Below are 9,687 nucleotides of genomic sequence, written 5' to 3'. Positions count from 1 at the left end.
GTGTGTGGTTTCCACAGTTTCTGTGTTTTTACCCCTCGAGCTACACAATACTGAAGCAGGTTATGAGACAGTGACTCCTCATCACCTCATGGGTGGCTGCACCGAGCCTTAAAACACGTCCCTCCCTGGAGGAGACGATGTCACCTGCTTAACTGCCGCTAACTTTCCCAAGAGCTCATGAGTCCTCTGCATGACGGTCACAGAGGCCCTGCCAGCGAGTCCCTGTCAAAGTGTGTGTGTGACTCCCCTCCTTCCTCCACATCTCCACTCTCAGATCGTCTGCCTGCACTGTGTTCCCCCAAGAACTGCAGATTTGGCCCTCACTGGCCCCTTGGAGTCACAATCTGTGAGTGTGTGTGTGTGAGTGTGTGTGTGTGAGTGTGTGTGTAAAGTGTCCTAATGCCTCAAGGTCACGAAGCTGGCATGTGACCCAGCCAGGTGCAGACTGTACTTCTCAGTGTTACTAGGATACCTAAGCCTGAGTACTAAGGGTAGCAGGGCTAGGGGAGAGAGGTAGGAGTCGTGTTGTGTGTCCCCCCACACCTTCCCAGTGGGTCAAGGCCTTCAGCCCTAGACAATTTCCTAGGAAACAAGATGACGTCAACTCTGTTGAAGCCACAAGGGGGCAGCAGAGTGTCTCCTATGGGGAAGGAGGCTCAGGGTATCTTGCGTTCCTGCAACCCTGGGATTCCCCTCGGCTTTCTCCCAACGTGGGGGTTCTGAGACCCCAGAGCGGTCTGGGACACACCTGTCTTTGTATGGGGTCTTCTGATTCCCCTCACAGTCTGCCAGGTGACAAAGCTTATCGGGGGGGGGGGGGGTCACAGCGCAGGGTAAAACTCATTTCCCAGTGGTGTGTGGGCTGTGTGACATCAGGCAAGTGTCCTTCCTTCTCCGGCCTGCAGCCCACAGACTGTGACTCACCTGCTTCCTCAAAGGCAGGATTCAGGCAGCAGTGTCCTCCACTCTCAGATCTTCTGCCTGCCCTGTGTGTTCCCTCCAGAACCACAGACCTGGCCCTCATGTGCCAAGAATCCCCCACCAGGCACCTGGGAACCAGTTCCTGGTTCCTTGGAGCCACAATCTGTGAATCTGCCAGGAAAGAGACTTTGGCGCTGTGAGTCCTGGAGCCGGATGCATGCAGACCTGAGTCTGTCTTTATTCTTGTTAATTATTCAAGGCGTCCTGAGCAGACATTCCACGCCACTCTCACCACTCTGGTTCTCGCTGTCTGTCATCCCAGTGCTCTGGGCTGTGACGTGGGCTGATGGAGGAGGGCAACTATGGACCTGGCGTGTGGTCCCATAATGACCAATGCCATCCAGATAATTGCTATCTGCAGGCAGGTGAGGAAACTGAGTCAGGACAGTTGAACCGCTTGGCCTGGACTCACAGCTTCTGTCTAGAAGCTCCCCTTCCTCAGCCTGTGCTTCTTGCCTGTCTTGCTTTCCATGCTTCTGACTCACATACATCCTTCAAGCCTGGCATGAAGTCTGCCTCCTCCTGGAAGCCTCCTAGGACTGTCCAGGCTGGCAATGTTCTTCCCTTCTCCTGTCCCTATGCCCGAGTGGCAGAGACAGTCTTCAGTTCAGGTGCTGGGGATCCCAGGTAGCCCTGGCTTGGCCTCAGCCCCATGACTGCCCCTCCTGGGAGACCTGTCAGCTGCTGTTTGCTCCTTGCCTGGTCTCTGGAGCCGCAGATAATAGCCCCAGAGGACTGTTGACCCACCTGGATAACGCGTGTTTCTGAGCTCGATTCAGACCCTCTGGTTGACACCCAAGGCATCTGAAAGCTGGGAGGGAGGGTGGAGAGAGTCAGGGACAAAGGAAACGGGGACATGGCAGACTTGTGGCAGGGCCAGGTTCTGTGGGTGGACACTGATTCTGTGGCCTCTGGGGTCTCTGTTATGAGAGCAGAGCCTGGGAGGGGGCTGGAGTCAGAGGGCATTTGTCTGGGGCTGCACAGGGTCACTGCAAGCTGTATCTGTGGGTGTTTGTTCCTGCTCACATGCACCCCCTCCCCAGCCTTGTTGTGACTGCCACTGCCCCTTCTTCTCAGCTACTGGGTTTTGCCCAGACCCTGTGTCTCATTCCTCAAGCTTTGGCTGGCAAAGGGGCTATTGTCACTTGGAGTGGGTGCGGGGAGGGAGGAAGAAGGCTGAGTCAGGTGGCAGCTGCTTGGTCCTTTCAGCTGGGGTGGCATCGTGGAGAAATGGCACCCGTTGCTAACCTCTGGCTTCCACATGCACACACACACACACGTGTCCTCACACACACGTGCACACACATACAATGTGTAACTGATGGGGGTTCTAAAGAGAGGTGATTAAGACAAGGAAAGATTGTGTTGGAGAAACCACAGAGGCCGTTTTATAAGGATGGGCTATTTAAAGGAGTCCTGACTTTCAGATAGGGTAGCTCATCAGCACATAAGTGAGTCTTTACCAGATAATAGGGGAAGCTATTATGATTAGGCAAACGCCATACCACTGAGCCACACCCACAGCTTAGAAAAGCGCTGAGGCCCAAAAGCAACAAAGGGGAGGGAGGGGAAGAGCCCCAGTAGCCTCAAACGCAAAGGTCCCAAGACAGGATTGCAGTCCCTGGCCTGCCTCCCTCAGTCCCATGCTCAATTTGCGGCTCCCTCTCCATCCTGAGCTAACTTGACCATTGAGTGAACAAAATTGTAGAACCCCCTCCTTAGGTTTAGAACCCCTGATGGGAGGGTAAAGTGGACCCTTGGCTGCTAGAGTGGTTGGCGGCACACAGTGTGGAGTTGCCCCCTGCCCATGGGAGCCCTTGCGTCTAGGGATACGTGGGCCCACAGCAGACGCTTGACCTGCTCACAGAAGGATCTGAAATGGCAAGCAGCCGCTTGGTCCCTAGTCAGGCCAACTCAACTCAGTGAGGACCCAGACCCACGAGCAGACTCCTAGCTAGGTTTCCTTGCCCGTATCTTCCTCGGCCCTCCGGCTATAAATCACAGCCGGGACTCACCTCCTCTGTCCCTGTGATCTAAATGGACCACCCCCGCCCCCATTTTACCTGCCTCTCCCTTCTCTAGTGTTTGTGCTGTTTAAATTCCACCAAAAATGTCATGGGCGGGCTGCGCGCCCCGCTTCCAAATTCCCTGATAAATCCAGCGGTTGGCAACCCCGGGAGAGGCTTTGTGCAGCAGGGAACCCCATAAATCACCCACTGCCACTCCAGCGTGGGCAATATCTTATGTAAAAAGGTGTTTCCTGGGAGCGCCATGGGCAGGAGAATCCTATTACAGGCCGCCCCATTAATTATAAAGAGTCAAGCAGCCCCTTTCCTGCGATTTTTTATCTTAAGTCCGAAAACTGATTGCCGTCCCCAACCCTTCCCCGCCAAAAAGATCTAAAGAATAAAATCAGTATTTGAAGAACAAATGGCCAAGCGGCTCCTTTTACAAACAGAGTGGGGTCTCTCTTGTTCCTCGGAGGGTAACAGGGATGGGGACCTTGCTGGGCCTGGTACAGTCTCCAGTCCCTGGAGGTGAGCTTGATACTTAGCCTCATGTTACACAGGAGGGAAACTGAGGCTGTGCTGGAGTCGCATAGTTTGGGGGATTCTTCCAAGATGGGGAGTAAGGTAGAAGACACGCCATGCTGAGTGATGAAAGACCTAGGTTCAAATCCTACCTCTATGATTTCACCCCAACTAGTGGCTGGATGAACCCCTCAGAGTCTCAGTTTCTTTTTCTGAAAAATGGGAGATAAGATCTTGACAGCTGCCAGGTGGTGGTGGCACACACCTTTAATCCCAGCACTCAGGAGGCATAGGCAGGCTGATCTCTGAGTTCGAGGCCAGCCTGGTCTACAGAAGGAGTTCCCAGATAGCCAGGACTATACAGAGAAACCCTATCTGGAAAAGAAAGAAAACAACAAGCAAGCAAACAAACAAATCAAAACAGAATAAAAATGTAAAAGAATGCAAAAATGAATCTAAAAATATAACGTTGTAACTGGGGCCTGGCCTAATGACCCTGCTCCCCTTACCCTGATTCAGGCCATGCAGATTCTCCCCTGTGGAAAATGTTGCTGGCTTGTTCACTTTCGTTTCAAAAATTTATTTTAAAGTTATTTGATCTTGTTTGTTGAGTTTTGTGGTACCCAAAGCGAGCATCCCTGGGGCAGGACAGAGAGCACCCTCCAACATGTAACATCTCCTCTGCCCTCCCCTCTCCTTTTAGGTGGGGTCTCTCCATGTAATGAAGCCTCGAATTCACCGTTCCCGCATCAGCCTTTCAAACCCTGAGATCGCAGTGGTTACAGGGTCTCTCTGAACCATGCAGAATGACCTAGCTGTCCAGACTGCATCCCCCTCCAGGGGACTGACCTGTGCACAGACCCAGGTGAGAACGAGTGAATGAAGAGAAGGCTAGAGGGGCTGGTGGAGGGCTCCAGGATTCCCAGCTGTAAACAGAGAGGGTGAGTGACCCAGATATATACAACACAGTACAACTGTGCCAAAGTCAGTCCCAAATTGAAATGTCACAGACCAGATACGTCTTCAGTTCTGTGCAGTGTGTGACCTAAGGGACAGCCCTCTGGGTAGATGTATTCCCGCAATGTCTCCTCCAGCCTTCATTGTCTCCCAAGGGCTTGTCCATCATTCAACATCTAAAGATTCTTTTGAAAGGCTGTGGGTTTGAGTGTTTGCCTGCCTATGTGTCTGTGTATGATGTACATGCAGCATCTGCAGAGTCCAGAAGAGGGCGTTGGATCCTTGGAACTGGAGTTCCAGGCAGTTGTGAGCTGCCACGTGGGTGCTGGTCCTCTGCAAGAGCAGCCAGTGCTCTCAATCACTGAGTTGCGTTTTAGTCTCCTACAAAGCGTCTTCGACTGTCTCATCCATAGATCAAATTTTCACAGGCTTCGGAAAGAAAGCATCATTTGCCAGAAATAGGCAATCATGTGAATTTGATACAGGGAGTATGGGAAAGGTTACTTTGTAGCTTCTAGCCAGTTCCCAAACTGAGCCCTCCGGGTGTTCCATAAGCAGGCCTTCGGGACAGTTTCAACACCAGGGCTTTGCTCCAAACAGTCAGAGGCTCAGAAAACTGAGCAGTGAGACATCCCGGAGGAGTCTTGTCTCACCTGTGGAAACACAGTTGCCCTAAGACCAGCCTAGAGGCTTCACAGGATGATACAGATCTTTAATATCAAGGATCAGAAACATCTTGTAAAGCAGATACCATCCTCAGTGAGATCTGGAACTAGGAGCAGAAACTGGCAGTGGCCCCAGCATCAGCCATGGCTCTCAACACAGGGCGTCTGTCTGTCGTCTCTCTCTCTCTCTCTCTCTCTCTTTTTTTTTTTTTTGGTTTTTTTTCGAGACAGGGTTTCTCTGTAGCTTTGGTGCCTGTCCTGGAACCAGCTCTTCAGCTCTTGTAGACCAGGCTGGCCTCGAACTCCCAGAGATCCGCCTGCCTCTGCGAGTGCTGGGATTAAAGGCGTGTGCCACGACCACCTGGCTGTTGTCTGTCTTTTTAAAGGAAACCCAGGCACTTGTTTATCACACAAATAAATAAAGTCACAAAATGACATATATAGGCAAATAGTAAAAGGATAAGTGTACCAGGCTTCTTTCTCTTGGGCCACCAACCAGCTCTCAAATCATGACATAGAGACTTACTATTAGTTATGAACGCTCAACCTAGCTTAGCCTCATTTCTAGCTCTTTTAACTTAAATTAACCTGTTTCTCTTCATCTACCTTTTGCCTTGGTGCTTTTTACTTTTCTTTCCTTTTGCATGTCTTACTTTCCTGCTTCCTCCAGTGTCTGGCTGCCTGGTGGCTGCCTGGCTTCTTGCCCTCTTCTTCTCCCGCTTTCTCTTTTTCTTTTCCTGTTCTTTTCTCCCCAGCCTAGATTTCTCCTCCTGTTTATTCTCTCTGCCTGACAATCCCATCTATTCCTTCCCTACTTAGCTATTGGCCATTCAGCTTTTTATTAGACCAATCAGGTGCCTTAGTCAGGCAAGGTGAAACAAATGTAACACATCTTTACACAATTAAACACACATCTTAAACAAAGGCAGCACAAACAAATGTAACACACTGTTGCACAGCTAAAGCAATGTTCTGCAGAGAAACAAATGTAACAGGTCTTTGCCTACTTAAAATAATCGTCCACAACAAGTAAGTGTATGGGATAGGCCATGTCCACTCCATAATACCCCCATGGAGGAGCGGAGGAGGAAGGAGATAGTTCTTGAAAGCTCCTGATTGCTAGGGCCCCATTAGCTGGATTTGGGTAAACTTAAGGTCTCTGAAGCTACCAAATTGACACTTACATATTTATTGATTGTTGCCAACCTAAGATCAGACCCAGAGCCTTGAGGATGCTAGGAACTCTACCACTGAGCCATATCCCCTGTCCTCCATCAGCCTCAGAAGTGCTGGAATGATAGGTGTGTGCTGCCCCACCTGGCTAGTCCTTGATTGAAAATAGTCAAAGCATTTTCTCAAAATGAGGATGTTGAACAGATGGCAGTAATCACATGATGCTGCTGGTGGAGGTCATTATTGCGTCCAGGTCGTGGGTCCCTTAGTGTGATTAGACTGTGATACACATGGCCTTGTTTAACCCTGACAATGACATATATCTGTCTGTATACCTATTTATGTACCTAATCTGTCTATCTATCATCTATCTATCTGAGACATCTATCTATCTATCTATCTATCTATCTATCTATCTATCTATCTATCTATCTATCTATCTATCTATCTATCTATCTATCTATCTATCTATCTATCTATCTATCTGAGACAGGGTCTCTCTACATAGCCCCGGATGTCCTGGACCTCACTCTGTAGACCAGGCTGGCCTTGAACTCGCAGAGATCTGCCTGCCTCTGCCTCCCCAGTGCTGGGATTAGGGTGTGCACCACCACCACCCGGCTTCCTTTCTTGAGACAGGCTAGCCTCAATCTTGCAGCATAGCTGAGAATGACCCTGAACTCCTGATCCTCCTGTTTCTGCTCAGTGTTGGGATGACAGGGTGTCGCACCAAGCCTGGTTATACAATGCTGGGAATGGAAGCCAGAGCTCTATGAGCTCTCTACCCGCTGAGCTTGATTCCCGCCTGAACTCCCAGCTGTTTCTGAACCAGGAAAATTCACCTCAGAAAAATTTTACTCCAATGGAAGAGACATGGTTTGGGTTTGGATTTGGTATTTGGGTGTGCACATGTTGTTCAATGGGCGTGCCTATGGTGGCTCTGGAGCCCAGAGTCTGCAGTGCCCCCAAACTCCTGAAGCCATTGCTTTGGATCCTCCCTGGGCCACACTTTGAACAGCAAGTGACTGGCTGATCTGGCTTCTGATCCAAAACCATTGCAAAGTCTTCATGAGAATTTAGGCCACTCTCGTCTTTCCTTGGCCTCGATTTCATCCCTAGCCACTGGGGGCTATCAAATATTCCCCTACTGGAAGATTCTCTAAAACATTAAGGAATTGGAGTGTGTGTGAGATGGCTCAGGGGGTAAAGGCGTTTTCTGGGGGCTGGAGAGATGGCTCAGAGATTAAGAGCACTGGCTGTTCTTCCAGAGGTCCTGAGTTCAATTCCCAGCAACCATATGGTGGCTCACAACCATCTATAATAAGATCTGGTGCCCTCTTCTGGCCTGCAGGCATACATAGAGGTAGAATGTTGTATACATAATAAATAAATAAATAAATCTCAAGGCATTTTCTGTATTTGATCCTCACATGTGGAAGGAGAGGGTTATCAGTCTTACTATCATATACATGCTATAGCTCTTGAACACATATGTGCTATAGCTCTTGAACACCCTTCACACTCTCTTTCTTAAAAATAATAGCATAACCCCATAAATAATAGAAAGATTGAGAGGTATTTAAGAGAAGAGATGAGAGCACTTTCTATGTCATCGGGAAATCATGGGCGTGTAATGGGACAAGGGGTGCCCCTTCAAAGTCCGCAGGATCCCATTGCCCAGGGCTGGGGTGTGGGCAGATGGAGACAGACCAGGCGCCCAGATTGAGATTAAGCAGGAAGAACTGTCAGGAACACGGCTGGAGCCAGGCTGGATGTAGGGTTGGAGACGTTTCTGTTCATCACAGTAACGGCCCATTTGCAGTGATCGGCTGCCCAGGTGTTAATAACGCTAATGGCATAGGAAGGGGAACCTGGCCACTCGGCTGAGCAGGAGAATTATGCAGAGGAGCACCTGGGTTCACATAAATCAGCTGTGCGAGGCACACTGACTGAGGCGGGACTTAAAATTCCAGTCAGGAGCCCAGCACTCTCATCATCAGAGCTGGAGAGGGAATTTATTCTGTTTATATGTTTTTACTGCACCACAAGGCTGAAGAGCAGAGCCCTCCACAGCCATTCTGCGTTTTAAATATTAGTCCTGAGGATGGGGCGGGGTCAGCACTAATGCTCCCTGTGGCAGAATGGGGGACAGGGGCGGCAGAACTGCATGCATGCTGGAGTTGGAGCTCACATTGCCTAACAGTGTCCAGCTTTGGTCAGAGTTTATCTCTCCAGGGTCCACATGTTTTTAAGGACACCGGGGGACAAGTGATGTCTTCTTTTTCCAAAGCTTAGCCACCATAGCCAGAGCTTAGTCCACCTCCTTACCTATAGGTATTTTTAAAATTATTTGTGGTGGTTGGTTTTTTGTTTGTTTTGTCTGTCTCTTTGTTTGTTTTGAAACAGAGTTTCCCTGTGTAGCCCTGGCTGTCCTGGAACTCACTCTGTAGACCAGATTGGTTTGCCTGCTTCTGCCTACTGAGTGCTGGAATTAAATTCTTACACCACTTTTGAAATTCTTATTAAAGATTAATTTCTGTTTTTATTTTTCTCTGCCTCTCTCTCTCTCTCTCTCTCTCTCTCTCTCTCTCTCTCTCTCTCTCTCTCTGTGTGTGTGTGTGTGCCCTGTGAGCGCAGTTGCCAACAGAGGTCAGAAGAGTGCATCAGATCCCCTGCTGCCGGAGTTACTGATGGTTGTGAAACTCCATGTGGGTCCTGGGAACCGAACCCAGCTCCTCTGGAAGAGCAGCCAGTACTCTTAACCTGAGCCATCTCTCCAGCCCCTTTAACTTGATTTTTGAATTCAGGTGCTGAAGAGGCAGCGGAACATTGACAGACCTCAATGGGATGAAAAGGGCAAAGGGTAAGTGGTAAGAGGGAGAAATGAACGGGATGGGTTGAGAAGGGATTGTCCTTGTGTCCTTTGGCCTTGGTGATTCCCCACGCTCTTTGTCCCTTTGGTTACCTGTGCTGAACCACGGAGGGGGCTGACTTTAAACAAACTCCAGTCGCCTTTCTACTGGCAAAGGCTCTTTCGAGAATCTACCCCACCCCACCCACCCTCTGGGCCTGGAACCCAGAGCCCTGTGTGGGCTAAGCAAGTGCTCTGTACTGAGCTACTTGCCAGGAGTGTTGTTTGTTTGTTTTAGTATTTGAAACAGAATCTTGAACAGGCTGGCCTTGAACCTGCAATCTTCCAGTCTCGGCTTCCCAATTAGCCGCAACTGCATGCAAGTAGCTGGGATTATTTGTTTGTGCCACCGTGCCCAGCTGAGAGACCCTTTTATTGCTGCTGAATTTTGTCTGTCCATCTATTTATCAGCATCCATCAATCATTCATTCATCCATTCATCTCTCCTTCCACTGTTCACTCATCCATA

The sequence above is a fragment of the Microtus pennsylvanicus genome, chromosome 1 (assembly GCF_037038515.1).
Source record: "Microtus pennsylvanicus isolate mMicPen1 chromosome 1, mMicPen1.hap1, whole genome shotgun sequence".
In the NCBI taxonomy this organism is placed as follows: Eukaryota; Metazoa; Chordata; class Mammalia; order Rodentia; family Cricetidae; genus Microtus; species Microtus pennsylvanicus.
Note: the sequence above shows the minus strand (reverse complement) of the source record.